The sequence below is a fragment of the Diplotaxodon limnothrissa genome, linkage group LG18, assembly GCF_057381915.1.
Source record: "Diplotaxodon limnothrissa isolate DT_005_m linkage group LG18, D_limnothrissa_male_GT1.1, whole genome shotgun sequence".
In the NCBI taxonomy this organism is placed as follows: Eukaryota; Metazoa; Chordata; class Actinopteri; order Cichliformes; family Cichlidae; genus Diplotaxodon; species Diplotaxodon limnothrissa.
In genome coordinates, this window is record NC_140613.1 from 36,177,974 (window position 1) to 36,195,219 (window position 17,246).

A 17,246-nucleotide genomic window follows, 5' to 3' on the forward strand; every position below is an offset into this window, starting at 1 on the left:
GGACGTATAATTCATTCTTAGATTTTTAGATGTGGTTTATGTTCAAGCTCTTTCAGTATAATGTTTCCTTGTGCTTCTGATTTTCAGTTTGTGTTCATCTTTAGGTTATGTGACATTTAGTCTTATCCCCGTGTCCATCTAGTCCCTCTGTGCCATGTCTCGGTAGTGTGTCTGGTCTCCCCAGTCAGTCATGTCTCCAAGTCAATTTTTCTTCAAGTTCACGAGTCTTAGTCTGGGTTTCAGTGTGTATATTAGCTCCTATTTTATTTTGACAGTCTTGTGTGCTTGGGTTTGGTTCTACTTCCCCTGTGTCGTTATCCTGTGATTCCTGTCATTACCTTTTATGCCAGCTCACCTTCTGACTCATGTTATGACTTTCGTATAGTTCATTTGTGGCGGGGGTGTGGTCTCTGGCTCTGCTGTAGGGGAGGGGTGGTGCTCAAGGGGCAGCGCCGAGGACCGGAGACGAGTGTGGAGTGTGGCAGCAGATGAAAAGCTGACTGCCCTGACAGAAGTCGGTGTCAAACCACATGTCGTGACCTTCCCCAGAGGCCTGGTTATGAACTAATCATCTGATTCAGGTGTGTTGACCCAGGGTGAGATCTGAACCTGCAGGACACCGGCCATCGAGGCCTGGAGTTCCCCTGGAGTCATAATTCAAGCTCCGCTTTCGAGGATGTTAGAAGAAACCTAACATACAACAGCCACATCACAGTGTCAGACTGGACAGCAGGTAGACTGCATCTATCTCAGAGCCATCGTCTCCCCAAAACACTGTCTGCTTCCAGACTCTGCTCTCGTATTGTTTGGTAAAGGGGGCAATTTACAACAATTCCCAAAGTGTCAGCTGAGGCTTTTATTTTGAAATCTTACGATGCAGCTGTGGCTAACTCGAAGCAGTGTGGGTGATGTTGAACCAGGTGACAGACATCACATTTTTATATGCAACTAACTTCCGTGGGTTGACCAGCTGATCCAAGGGAACACAGCTTTATTGACTCAGATAGCTTCTTTGCTACTTTTGGGGTATTCATTAATTTCCTGATGTGCCACTCTTCATCATTTCCTTCGGACACACACACTACTCTATGTCAGTGGTGGTGTTCAGTATAATGACAGTGTGTCATTTTTTCCATGCCTCACTCCCTGCAGCCCGGGCATATGGCTGAAATATGCAACCTTAATCGACCATCTCCTGCGTCCAGTCAGTCCAGTATACACACCAGTGCTTACGACGAGTCCTCTGAGGCCTTTCTTAGTTTCTACTCTTGCTCTTTGACACAGTGCTTTGCATGTTCGACGTAGCTGTGAGGTTATGGTCACAGTTTTATATGAATGGCCCACTGCTGAAGCATTCAGTAGAAATGCTCTGATCCTTCCAGTGCTGCACAATCTTTCAACAGCGACCAGACCTATGCCTGCCTTTCAACTCCGGCTCTTTCATGTGGCATTCAAATGCTGAAAATGATTCGGTATTTTTAACTCCACTACCAGCAGCATGATTTCACAGATGTCACGTTTCAGATCTGAAAGAAATATCAGCTGCTAATATTAGGACAGTTGCTATACTTTTCATGCTCCACAGATGATGCATTCTTCTGACTGTATTTCGATTTTTTGTGCATGAATTGACATCTGGTACAGATATTTGTGGTCCCCAGAGGTTATAATGTTCTGCCCATTCCTCCGGTGCAGGGGTTCAGTACAGAGCTCTAGACCTTGAACAGAAGACGTCTCTGTGGTCTCCTTCTCTCACACATCTTCTGATTTTTTAAAAAGAATCGTGAGCTGACAACTGCACATAAAAATGAATAGAGGTCATTGGGGTAGGCATTGTTCATATACCAAACATAATATAAATCTATGATACGTCTTACATATCTCACATTTCAACCCTCATTTCTCGACATGCTGTAATGTTTGCTTAGAATATCAAACTGAAGAGTTTATTTTTATTCAGGAGTTTATGATTCTGAAGATATGAAGTTTTGCAACACTTTTCTGACATGCTCTCTGTCCTCATCCTTCCCTCCAGCCTCAGGACAGCCTTCATTTTCCTTCCTCTCACTTCCATCATCCTCTGTCTGCAGACAGACTCCTGCTTACAGCCTGATGCTGTTTGCAGCCTGTTTGATGGTTCGAGGCTGAAGAGGAACGCCATCATTTGAAATAATGGAGTAATTTTGATAACTGCTACCAGACTATGTTCAGCGTCTGTTATCATAATAGATCAATAATCTGCTGTGTCTCTTGTTAGCAGTATAAATGTTTGCATCTCCGTATAGCTCTGTACCTCTCTGCAGTCATTTTTATTTCATTTGTCATTTTTTGGTATTTTGGTTGTATTTATTATAGTTTATTTTATTTTATTTTTGTTGAGTCTGCCAAACCTCCCAGTAACACTTTCATCAGCTTGCATGTCTTTCATATTCAGTATGATTAGATTTTATTTTTGTAATTACCAACTAATAATGAGAGTTTTATATATTCATGCACCCAGGAACTGTAAATGTTTTAGTTAACTGTGTTACTGACACAAAACTTTAATAAAGAGTGAAAAGTTTTATTTCAAAGTTCAAATAAAACTTGATTTAAAAAATCTGGTTTTTAACACATTCTTAAACACTTTCTTTCCTCTTTGGTTCTCATTTATAAATAAAAAACAGAGATCTGCATAATTTATTTTGAAAAATAAAAATTTAAATGAGCTCTAAATATAACTCAAAGAGCCTGATGAAGGTTGGACTGAAGGTGAACTCAAGATGCTAAAAGCACAAACCAAACATTCATTATATAATTAAAACCTGTCATCCAACTATCTGAAAACTTTTTTTCTCTTAATTGATTAGACACCATCGAATGTGGCATTTGGTCTTGGTTTGTTAAGAGGTCTGTGCTGAAGGGTTGATCTGAGCGGAGCAAACGACTGAATCTGAGGAAAAGTTGGGGTAGCAAAGCAAACCACACAGATACATGGGCTGGTCAGTGTGAGAACTCACATGCTGAAACACGCCAATGTTGTCTTTTACAGTTAATGTTGACTGATTAATGATAATAGTCTAATAATTAGAAAAACATTAACGGTCAGGTGACAGCTGATAATTAAAGCTAAGCTAGTCGAAGCGCCCTCCTCCTTTAGCTCTAACATGTAGACAGGACCGCTGTCAGGCTTCCTGTATAACTTTGCTAATAATTCTCTTGGCCAGTTCAAAAACTTTCACAACTTGAAAATTTTGAGGTCTAAATGAAATTTGATGTCTACAGAGTTTGAGGGGATTTGGGGTATAAAATCTTTTTACTATCAGTTAAAAACAGTTTCCGGATCTATTTTCAATTAAATTCCCACCGTGTCGCTCTTACATAGAGAGAATTTTGTTTGTACTTTGAACTTCTCCCACACCGACTGGGATGTGCAAGGAGCAAGTTTCCCCAACGCCAAAAGATCTTGTGAATGAAAAGGCTGCTCCATGTGGCTTCTCTTGATAAATTACAGCATGCTGCAAGTTACGCCACATTAAAAATAACCTGAGCAATATACAGACGTAACAAACCAAGAGCTTTGCTTCAGGCCAAAGTAAACAGACTTTATGTTTGCAAACACCTTTAAGGGAAGAGAGCGGGAGACAGGCCATTACCAGGGCCACCGTGACCTGGAGCAAACCTCGCTCTCTCCCCATCGCTCTCTTTATCTCTCTGGGCCGCACTGCAGCCACACTGGTTCTAATTGAAAGTGCTGTGAAATATAGATGAACACAGGAAGCAGACAGGCTGTTCCTTCCCCTTGCCTTCTTGCATCCTCCATCTCGTCTCTCATCCCTCTTTATCCTTTTATCTCTTTATCTGCCTCTCCTCTTGAGGTCAGACTAGTCTCGCACTCTCTCGTATTTCCTCCTCTAGTCTCTCTCACTTTGTCACAACTCTGGACAGGTTAGGAGTCAAAAAAGAGTCACAACAACCAATCAATTATCATTTATATTAATGCTATGTAGACGAGCGTATGTGGGTGTCCGACCCCAGGAGTTTGGATTATATTGGCCTTTATGTATTTTTCTGGGTTGTCCCTTTTGTTTCGTATCAGTTGCCCTGTATTTTTGTAGTTTTCTGACTATAAGGCGCACTTAAAATCCTTTAATTTTCTCAAAAATCGACAGTGCACCTTATGTATGAATTGTGGTTGTGCTTACTGACCTCGGACCAATTTTATGTGCTACACGGCGCTCAGCAATCTGTCAAAAATGTTTTAGTTCACTTGATGGATTGTTGGAGCAATATGGCTACCATAGTCAGGAGCCTCACGGAGGAATCTGGGTCCTAAACTCCGCTACAGGTCCCAAAGTCAAACGAACACTGCGGCATCACTGAGAGTTAAAAACTGTCTAAATCAGCGGTCCCCAACCTTTTTTGTGCTATGGACCGGTTTAATGTCAGACAATATTTTCACTGACCGGCCTTTAAGGTGTCGCAGATAAATACAACAAAATGATACGACCAATGACTCTGCCCCTTAATGCTCTCTTGTCGCTATGGTAAGGCATAAATATTTATTTTATAATAAGACACACAACTACAACACGGGAAAAGACCCAGGGAAACCGAGTTAATGATAAAAATCCTGAAAGCCACAAATTTCACACCGAAGCGTCAACTCTCACAGCCCAGTACCAAACGACTCACAGACTGGTACCAGTCCATGGCCCGGGGGTTGGGGACCGCTGCTCTAAATTCTTTCATCTTTAATAAAATGATCAGAGTTGCTGCTTTACCAGGTGTAACTATTAAAATCCAGGCATCCATGAAAACAGAATTTATCAAATTTAACAGAGATAGAAGTGAGCAGGAAGTTAGCTCGCTAGTTATCACCTAAACATGATATTATCACTGCTGGGGCAGCAGTCGTGTGGTGTAGTGAGAAAAGGATCCAAAATGCAGGTACTGGCTGGGGTGCGAGTGAGTGTTTATTTGTAATGAAAGTGAAGTACAAAACAGGAAATAAACAGGGAGCAACTAAATCCTAAACTGGGAAAACTAATACACAAACCTGAAAACATGAGGACATGTTGCAAGGAATACCAAAATACACAGAGTAAAGCAGACGACGCTACAAGGAGCATAGGCAGACATGCACTATAGATACATACACGGTAATGAGGGGAAATAACATGCAGGGGTGGACACAGGTGGAACTAATGGGCATAACGAGACACAGACCTTCAAAGTAAAACAGGAAACTTACAGACTGTTTTACAACACAAACTTGGGGACAAGAACAGAACACAGAGGAAAGACACAGATAGGGATGATAAAACGCTAAACACCAGAACCAACCCTAAGAACCAATGCAAAATCAGGATTAACACAAAACACAAAGCGATACCAAAAATGAAACAAAACGACCCAGGACCACGGCAGATATAGCATCAAACGTACAGCTCTGCTATCACTTCCAACATAAATGAAGACAGGAAACTAAACAGCAGTGACATTTGTAGGGTTACTGAAGTTGGGCTAGCTCAGGCGTTCCCAAAGTGTGGGGTGTGCCCCCTAGGGGTCATGCAGAGCCATTGCAGTAAGGGTGCAGTATGAATTTTTTTTTTTTTTTTGCCTGTCCCGTTTGGCTCTTTTGCCATCAGAATTGTTGTCTAAAGGCAAAGAAAGATGCCCAACGGATTTACTTTACCAAATTGACCATCCCAGCCTTGCCGTAATGGTCCATTTGATTCACCTTTTATTGTTCATTTTATTTTCACTTACTGAATACGGGACAGACTTGACTGGGGGAAAGAAGGGGAGAAAGAAAGAGGGAAAGAGAAACAGCTGAGAAGAGGGACGGGGGAGAAGGGCAAAAAACAAAAACCAACAGAATGGGCAGAAAAAAAAAGAAAAAAAATGCATCTATCGATCACCTGGATCACCTGCTGAGAAAGAAAAAAGAGAACAAGCAGAAGAGAACAAGAGTAATAGAATAAACAACATCACAATGATATGCACGGTGGCACAGTAGTTAGCACTGTTGCCGCACAGCAAGAAGGTCCTGAGTTCAATTCCACCATCAGGCCGGGGTCTCTCTGTGTGGAGTTTGCATGTTCTCCCCGTGTTTGCGTGGGTTCCCTCCGGGTACTCCGGCTTCCTCCCACCGTCCAAAGACATGCAGCTTGTGGGGATAGGTTAATTGGATAATCCAAATTGTCACTAGGTGTGAATGTGAGTGCGAATGGTTGTCTGTCCTTGTGTGTTAGCCCTGCGACAGACTGGCGACCTGTCCAGGGTGTACCCCGCCTTTCGCCCTATGACAGCTGGGATAGGCTCCAGCGCCCCCCCGCGACCCTGAAAAGGATAAGCGGAAGCGAATGGATGGATGGATGGATGGATGGATGGACAATGATATATGGGAATATGACAGTAAATACTAAATATTAAACATTATTGTGCAGCACGTAAGATCGACAGCACACAGTGTGCTTTGAGGTAGGAGCCAAAAAGGGTGTAGTTTGTGGGTGTGATCACCCGTGTGTACACCTGTGAGCATGGACGCACTTGTTTTTAAAAGGTTCCTTCATGTAATGATCTGCTAGAGGGTGTGGGGGGGCCACAGCCCCGTCCTCCAGGGTATGAAGCAGGTATGGAGGAGATCAAAACTCCAGACATCCAGAGGCCCCCAGAACACAAGAGACCAAGGAAGACCAACAGAGGGGCAGCCGCGCCACTGTCCCAGAAAGAGCTGAGGAGAGTCCCAGATGAGGGCTCACTCAGCAGCCGCGGAGCAGAAGCCAGGGGGGGTTGCAGTGACACGCCCGTGAGCTCCGCCGGCAGCCAGCCGTGCCTGAGTGACCGAGCCCCAGGCCGAGAGGCCGAGGGCACCCCACCTCCGAAGTAGCCCGAGCGAGCCCCAGGCTCCAGGCCCCGATAAGCGGCCGCCAAGGAGTGAGCCGGTGGGTACCTGAATGCCCATCCCCAGACACAAAGAACCACCAATGCACCGATGTCTGAGGGCATCTGCCACTAGCAGGGGAAGTGGTGGTGGTGGGAGATAGGCCTCCAAACCTTGGAGGGCCTGAGATGTCCCCAGAGAGGTGACGTCTGATACCCAGCCTGACATATAGACACAGACATACAGGCACACACAGACACAAACATCCATTCCCACCCTCATGCTCTCATATGCACTTACTCCACACTCAACCAACGTGGAGACAGACATAAAGAGACGCTGTACACACGATCACACAAGTTCCCCCGCTGACCCCAGTAGGCACCCCCATACTCTGCAACCCGCCAGGGAAAGGGGGCCCAGGCCCATCCAGACCGGGGCCCAGTGCAGCAGCGCCTCCCGGCCCCACAGAGCCCGGGACAGTCCACCCAACCCCACCACAGAGAAAACTGCACCCACCCCACCATCCACTCATCTTCCAGACTACATAAGACAATAGACGCCCAGGCTGAGATCTTCCTCCACCTCTCCTGTATCTCCCCCTCCTGCAGAGAGAGTTCCTGAAGAAAGGAAAGCTCCTGCAAGATGTGACAATCTCCCCCACCAGTTGAAGAGCCCCCCAGGTGGCTCGACGCACCGGCGTGGGTGCGGTATGAATTAAAAAAAACAAAACAACGCTTGGACACTGCTAGCATAATGGACAGGTTTTTTGACGGGGCTCCCACACAAACGAAAAGAGAAAGATGTAAAATAATTACACCATAAAGATGGTTTGTTTAGTGGTTTATTTTATTGCAATCTGTAATTTGTTTCAGTTAACTTTTATTTAACGGTTTACAAAAGGTTTGAGGGGTGGAATAAACTGCAATGGAGTTTAAAAACAAAATATGGGTGTGTGTGATTGGAAGATGTGTTGGTGCAGGGGAGGGGTTCTTGTAAAACCACCCAGCCAACATGTATATATGGTCCCCACCTGGTTTTTGCTCGTGCTGGATGGGTACCATCTGGGCATGGGCTCAAACTGGGCTTTTTGTATGGGGCCTACGTGGGTTTCTCATATTAAACCCATATGGGAAATCCCAAGTGGGCACTTTTAGTAGCTCCTTGCTGGGTCAAACATGGGAAACACTTAACTTGGTTCAAAATGGGAAACACACGTAGGACCCACTTGGGTTTTTCACCTGGGTTAGACATGGGCAAACACAGTCATTTAAAGAAAAGCTGTTGTTGTGGGCCCCAGGTGGGGCAAAGTTAGGTAATCAATATATTTTTTTTTGTACTGATGAGACAGGTGGGGCCCACCTGGTTAAACTATATGGGTCACACATAGGCAAATGCAAGTCAGACCCTGTCTGACATGTCCACATGTCTATGTGGGCCCCAAATGGTTAAGTTAATATGGGCATATATTTTACATGGCCTCAAAATTGTTTAGTATATATGGGACCCATTTGGGTTTCTAACATTAAATCCATATGGATAAACCTGGGTGGGCATCCAATGTAGGTCCTACTTAGGTCATTGATGGTCAATATTGTGCATTGGTTCAAAACCGTTGCACATGGTTATGTGAGGATTCTTCTTCTGTGAAGACCCTGAGAAAGTGTTATTTGAATAAATTATTCCAAACAAGCCCATTACAGATTGCACACAGTCCAGGGAGACTTCTGAAAGTCAAATTATAGAAAGAATCTCAAAAGTATGAACATAAATCTGTTTTATATCCTGCAGACGGCACCCATGGGGTACCATTTTTGGCATTCTCTAACAAATCACCCTAATATTTGGCACAACCTCAGTCTATCACTTTTGCTATCCTTAGGTACAGTCAGATGTTCTTTACCTTTCATTTTTGACCCTCTCAGTATTTAGCCTTGGCTAGGGAGTATGTTCAAAGTCCATGTTGCACACTATTCCAAACAACTGGTTTGCAATGGGTTACTTTTTAAGTTTAGATTTCATTTTAAGTACTTAACTTGAACTTTCAGCGCTCCGCATGGTGAGGCTCAGATAAGATAAAATAAGGACTTCATTGATTCTATCCATCCATTTTCTTCCGCTTATCCGGGGCACGGTCGCGGGGGCAGCAGCCCAGGCAGAGAAACCCAGATCTCCCTCTACCCAGCCACCTCCTCCAGCTTATCTGGGGGAACACCAAGGCGTTCCCAGGCCAGCCGAGAGATATAATCGCTCCAGCGTGTCCTGGATCTGCCGGGTCTGCCCCGGGGCCTCCTCCCGGTGGGACATGCCCGGAAAACCTCGCCCAGGAGGCATCCTTGTCAGATGCCTGAACCACCTCAACTGGCTCCTTTTGCTGTGGAGGAGCAGCGGCGCTACTCTGAGCCCCTCCTGAATGGCCGAACTTCTGACCCTATCTCTAAGGGAGAGGCCAGCCACCCTTCAGAGGATGCCCATTTCCGCGGCTTGTATTTGCGATCTCGTTCTTTCGGTCACTACCCACAGCTCGTGGCCATAGGTGAGGGTAGGGACGTAGATCGACCGGGAAATTGAGAGCTTCGCTTTTACACTCAGCTCTCTCTTCACCACGACGGACCGGTACCTCGTCCACATCACTGCAGCCGCTGCACCAATCCGTCTGTCGATCTCTCGCTCCCTTCTCCCATCACTCGTGAACAAGACCCCGAGATACTTAAACTCCTTCACTTGGGGCAGGGTCACGTCCCTGACCCGGAGTGGGCACTCCACCCTTTTCCAGCTGAGGACCATGGCCTCAGATTTCTCATTCCCACCGCTTCACACTCGGCTGCGAACCGTTCCAAGGCGAGCTGGAGGCCATCACCTGATGAAGCCAATAGGACCACATTATCCACAAAAAGCAGAGATGAGATTCTGAGGCCACCGAAGTGAAAGCCCTCCGCCACTTGGCTGCGCCTAGAAATTCTGTCCATGAAAATTATGAACAGAATCAGTGACAAAGGGCAGCCCTGGCGGAGCCCATCACCCACCGGGAACGAGTCCGACTTATTGCTGGCAATGCGAACCAAGCTCTTGCAACGGTTGTATAGGGATCGAATGGCCCGTAGCAATGGGCCAGACACCCCATACTCCCGCAACACCTCCCACAGGACACCCCGAGGGACACAGTCGAATGCCTTCTCCAAGTTCACAAAACACATGTAGACTGGTTGGACAAACTCCCATGCACCCTCAAGTATCCTTGAGAGGATAAAGAGCTGGTCCAGTGTTCCACGACCAGGACGAAAACCGGATTGTTCCTCCTGTATCCGAGTTTCAACTAACGGACGGACTCTCCTCTCCAGCACCCTGGCATAGACTTTCCCAGGGAGGCTAAGGAGTGTGATCCCTCTGTAGTTGGAACACATCCTCCGGTCCCCTTTCTTAAAGATGGGGACCACCACCCCGGTCTGCCAGTCCAGGGGTACTGCCCCTGTTCTCCATGCAACATTGCAGAGACGTGTCAACCAGGACAGCCCTACAACGTCCAGAGCCTTCAGGAACTCGGGGCACACCTCGTCCACCCCAGGGGCTCTGCCACCAAGGAGTTGTTTAACTGCCTCAGTGACCTTGCCCCCAGAGATTGGCGGGTCATCCCCTTCATCCCCAGACTCTGCTTTCACCAAGGAAGATGTGTCAGTGGGATTGAGGAGGTCCTCAAGGTATTCCTTCCACCGCCTGACCCGGTAAGGACTCCTTCTTCAGCTTGGTGGCTCCCTTCACCTCTGGTGTCCACCATTTGGTTTGGGGATTACCACCATGGCAGGCACCAACTACCTTGCAGCTGCAGCTCAGTGCAGCGGCTTCAGCAATAGAGGTGCTGAACATGGTCCATTCAGAATCTCAATGTCCCCAGTCTCCCTCAGAATGCTGTTGAAGCTCTGCCGGAGGTGTGTGTTGAAGATCTCGCAGACTGGGGTCTCTGCTAGACGTTCCCAGCACACCCTCACTGTACGTTTGGGCGCGCCAGGTCTGTCCAGCGTCCTCCCCCGCCACCTGATCCAGCTCACCACCAGGTGGTGATCAGTCAACAGCTCAGCCCCTTTCTTTACCCGAGTGTCCAAAACATATGGCCTCAGGTCTGGTGATACGATTACAAAATCGATAATCGACCTGTGGCCTAGAGTGTCCTGGTGCCACGTGCACTTATGGACACTCTTATGGTCGAACATGGTGTTCGTTATGTCCAAACTGTGGTTTGCATTGAAGTCCAATAACGAAACACCGCTCGGGTTCAGATCCGGGGGGCCGTTCCTCCCAATCACTGCTGTGCCCACCCGGGCCCCATTATTATCCTCCTCCTAACATTATAGTTAGGGCTGGACCAGGTGACCCTGAATCCTCCCTTAGTTATGCTGCAATTTCAATTTTCAATTTCAATTTTATTTCTATAGCACATTTAAAAGTCACAGGTACAACAAAGTGCTTCACAGACGAGCAATAGACGTAGGCTGCCGGGGGATTCCCATGATGCATTGAGTTTTTCCTTTCCAGTCACCTTTCTCACTCACTATGTGTTAACAGACCTCTCTGCATTGAATCATACCTGTTATTAACCTCTGTCTCTCTTCCACAGCATGTCTTCATCCTGTCTTCCTTCTCTCACCCCAACCGATCGCAGCAGATGGCCCCGCCCCTCCCTGAGCCTGGTTCTGCCGGAGGTTTCTTCCTGTTAAAAGGGAGTTTTTCCTTCCCACTGTCGCCAAAGTGCTTGCTCATAGGGGGTCATATGATTGTTGGGTTTTTCTCTGTATCTATGAAGCGCCTTGAGGCAACATTTGTTGTGATTTGGCGCTAAATAAATAAAATTGAAATTGAATTGAATCTCCCCCACCTGCAGAGTGAACTCCTGGAGACCAGAGAACTTCTGCAAGGATGTAACAACCTCCCCACCAGTTGAAGAGCCCCCCCAGTTGGCTCAATGCACCGTAGGGCCCCCGCGCCAGGGCATGCACCCACCCGCCCACAACCTCGGCGACACACCAACCAGAATCCAAGCCCCCAAGGCCCAGCCAGAGCCCCAGCCCAGACACTTTCTCAAACACCATCTTTGACATGTAAGTAACTTTTATATTATTTGTATTACTTATTAGCCACATTCAATAACTTGCACAGATTATTTTGAAAAGTGATAGTCTATGGGGCTTCCTGGAAAGGAGTGCATTGCTTCATTTTATTTATTTATTTATTTTTACTGGTAATCAGTGTATATATATTTACTTAGGCACAGGAGGCAAAGATCAATTTTAAAATTTAACATTTATTTACATTTCAATCTTTTATGCTAACAATAATGCCAACGGTGTTCTCTTCACTTGTCCCACAACTCTGACAGTTTTAGTCCTCTGCTCCCCTCACAATTGGCTGATTTCCATCTGAGCTGCTACTGTCAACTGCATCAAACTGATTTTTCATTGCCTTGTTATTCTAATCTTTATCTGCGTTTGGGGCTCCAAACATTCACACCTGCTGTTAGTAACCAGAGCTCACAAGAGTGTAAGGGTTAGGGTTAGGGTTAGGGGTTAGTTCAATAAAGCGATTAATGTGTTCACTACTTGACTTCAATGAACCGGTAACTCATCAAATCTATATTTCATAGGAAGTACATTACTGATTAAAGTGGTAATAAAAATAGCATCCAATGAAAATCTTTATTTCCTGCTTTAAAAAAAACACTGCTGTGAGCTCGGTTTTCTAACAGCAGGTGTGAACATCTACAGTCTTTAAGCTCTGGTAAAGATTTTAACACTAAATGAGTTTGATGGTGTTGACTGCAGCAGCTCAATGTTAATCAATCACAAATTTAACAATCCAATCAGAGAACAGACAGGTTTGGCTGTTGTAGCGGTGCTTTACAGAGCTTCAGGTCCTGGAAGAATAAATTCCCTTTTACATACCAGCCCAGCATTTTCTTTCATCACTACAAAGGAAAACTGTGTGTGTCCGAGTTCGGTGGTTTTTGTGTCACAGGGCTTATAATACGTGTAAAACTCTGGCCAGGGACCATCACATCACACAGCTACCATATTTTTCTGTTGCTATGATGTTTCTTTACTGAGATGTTGTTACTTTTATGCCAGATGTAAGGAGAAACCGTCCAGAAAGTTACATTTTTTATCCTAATCAAATATTTGATTCTGATAATTGATAAAGATTTTTTTAATTTTTGTTCTGCTATGATAGATGATACAAATTTTGGCCAATTCCTATTTATTTTAACCCTTTAGCCCCCAACAAGTCGCCAGCGACAGGTTTTTCCAAACCTGAGCTCTACCAGGGGCCCAACACGCCTGGACTTATTTAAAGGAAAGAGATGCCCGAAAATAAACCACAGGGTCAAGTACTTGATTAATTTACTAGTTAATTCAAATTGGCTATTCTAAATCTTTTATTCATGTACATTTTGATTGCCTTTTTCAGTAAAAACAGCTCAATTTCAATTTCGTTTTTTTTTCTGTTAATAATCCCTGATTACACTCTTATAGTAAGAGTAGTAGTAATCCTGAAAAACGGGACAAGAGCACACACACTCACAGCTGATTTTATGACACTTTTACAGCTAAAACAATACAGTGGAACCCCGACTGACGAATACCCCATTTAACGAAAAATTCAAGTTACAAAGGCGCTTAACGGCAATATTTCTGCCCGAGTTATGGCAAAATGCCGCGTAACAAAATCCGCTGGCTCTGATTGGCTGAGCCGACAATGCCCACAATACCTTCCGAATCATGTGACAACCAGAGATGGGCAGTAACTGTAATCTGATTACCTTTTTCAGGTAACGAGTAAAGTAAGGGATTACTATTGCAAAATTGGTAATTAGATTACCGTTACTTTCCCGTAGGAACGCTGCGTTACTGCGTTACTAAAACCGTGATGTTTTTGCGAGAATGTCTCATGACAGTGACGTAAGCGAGTGCGACGTTAGTGACAACAGCTGTGTGCAGATCAACAGTGCATCATATATCGAGAGCAGGAGAGAGTATGAGCGTGCAGCGTTTAATATGAGGTGCCGTAAGGGACATTATTACTGAAACGCTCTCACACACACAACTGAAACGCTCTCACACACACTACTGAAACGCTCTCACACACACTACTGAAACGCTCTCACACACACAACTGAAACGCTCTCATACACACTACTGAAACGCTCTCACACACACTACTGAAACGCTCTCACACACACAACTGAAACGCTCTCATACACACAACTGAAACGCTCTCACACACACTACTGAAACGCTCTCACACACACTACTGAAACGCTCTCACACACACAACTGAAACGCTCTCACACACACTACTGAAACGCTCTCACACACACAACTGAAACGCTCTCACACACACAACTGAAACGCTCTCATACACACAACTGAAACGCTCTCACACACACTACTGAAACGCTCTCACACACACAACTGAAACGCTCTCACACACACAACTGAAATTTTAGCTCTCACACACACTACTGAAACGCTCTCACACACACTACTGAAACGCTCTCACACACACTACTGAAACGCTCTCACACACACTACTGAAACGCTCTCACACACACAACTGAAACGCTCTCATACACACTACTGAAACGCTCTCACACACACTACTGAAACGCTCTCACACACACAACTGAAACGCTCTCACACACACAACTGAAATTTTAGCTCTCACACACACTACTGAAACGCTCTCACACACACAACTGAAACGCTCTCACACACACAACTGAAACGCTCTCACACACACAACTGAAATTTTAGCTCTCACACACACTACTGAAACGCTCTCACACACACAACTGAAACGCTCTCACACACACAACTGAAACGCTCTCACACACACTACTGAAACGCTCTCACACACACAACTGAAATTTTAGCTCTCACACACACTACTGAAACGCTCTCACACACACAACTGAAACGCTCTCATACACACTACTGAAACGCTCTCACACACACAACTGAAACGCTCTCACACACACAACTGAAACGCTCTCACACACACAACTGAAATTTTAGCTCTCACACACACTACTGAAACGCTCTCACACACACAACTGAAACGCTCTCACACACACAACTGAAATTTTAGCTCTCACACACACAACTGAAACGCTCTCACACACACAACTGAAACGCTCTCACACACACAACTGAAATTTTAGCTCTCACACACACTACTGAAACGCTCTCACACACACAACTGAAACGCTCTCACACACACAACTGAAACGCTCTCACACACACAACTGAAATTTTAGCTCTCACACACACTACTGAAACGCTCTCACACACACAACTGAAACGCTCTCACACACACTACTGAAACGCTCTCACACACACAACTGAAATTTTAGCTCTCACACACACAACTGAAACGCTCTCACACACACAACTGAAACGCTCTCATACACACTACTGAAACGCTCTCACACACACAACTGAAACGCTCTCACACACACAACTGAAATTTTAGCTCTCACACACACAACTGAAACGCTCTCACACACACAACTGAAATTTTAGCTCTCACACACACTACTGAAACGCTCTCACACACACAACTGAAACGCTCTCACACACACAACTGAAATTTTAGCTCTCACACACACTACTGAAACGCTCTCACACACACTACTGAAACGCTCTCACACACACTACTGAAACGCTCTCACACACACAACTGAAACGCTGTCACACACACTACTGAAACACTCTCACACACACTACTGAAACGCTCTCACACACACTACTGAAATTTTAGCTCTCACACACACAACTGAAACGCTCTCACACACACAACTGAAACGCTCTCACACACACCACTGAAACGCTCTCATACACACAACTGAAACGCTCTCACACACACAACTGAAATTTTAGCTCTCATACACACAACTGAAACGCTCTCACACACACAACTGAAACGCTCTCACACACACCACTGAAACGCTCTCACACACACAACTGAAACGCTCTCACACACACAACTGAAACGCTCTCACACACACTACTGAAATTTTAGCTCTCACACACACAACTGAAACGCTCTCACACACACAACTGAAACGCTCTCACACACACCACTGAAACGCTCTCACACACACAACTGAAACGCTCTCACACACACAACTGAAACGCTCTCACACACACTACTGAAATTTTAGCTCTCACACACACAACTGAAACGCTCTCACACACACTACTGAAACGCTCTCACACACACTACTGAAACGCTCTCACACACACCACTGAAACGCTCTCACACACACAACTGAAACGCTCTCACACACACTACTGAAACGCTCTCACACACACCACTGAAACGCTCTCATACACACTACTGAAACGCTCTCACACACACCACTGAAACGCTCTCACACACACTACTGAAACGCTCTCACACACACTACTGAAACGCTCTCACACACACCACTGAAACGCTCTCACACACACTACTGAAACGCTCTCACACACACCACTGAAACGCTCTCACACACACTACTGAAACGCTCTCACACACACAACTGAAACGCTCTCACACACACTACTGAAACGCTCTCACACACACTACTGAAACGCTCTCACACACACCACTGAAACGCTCTCACACACACTACTGAAACGCTCTCACACACACCACTGAAACGCTCTCACACACACTACTGAAACGCTCTCACACACACTACTGAAACGCTCTCACACACACTACTGAAACGCTCTCACACACACTACTGAAACGCTCTCACACACACAACTGAAACGCTCTCACACACACAACTGAAACGCTCTCACACACACTACTGAAACGCTCTCACACACACAACTGAAACGCTCTCACACACACAACTGAAACGCTCTCACACACACCACTGAAACGCTCTCACACACACTACTGAAACGCTCTCACACACACTACTGAAACGCTCTCACACACACAACTGAAACGCTCTCACACACACTACTGAAACGCTCTCACACACACCACTGAAACGCTCTCACACACACTACTGAAACGCTCTCACACACACTACTGAAACGCTCTCACACACACCACTGAAACGCTCTCATACACACTACTGAAACGCTCTCACACACACTACTGAAACGCTCTCACACACACCACTGAAACGCTCTCATACACACTACTGAAACGCTCTCACACACACTACTGAAACGCTCTCACACACACAACTGAAACGCTCTCACACACACTACTGAAACGCTCTCACACACACTACTGAAACGCTCTCACACACACTACTGAAACGCTCTCACACACACAACTGAAACGCTCTCACACACACAACTGAAACGCTCTCACACACACTACT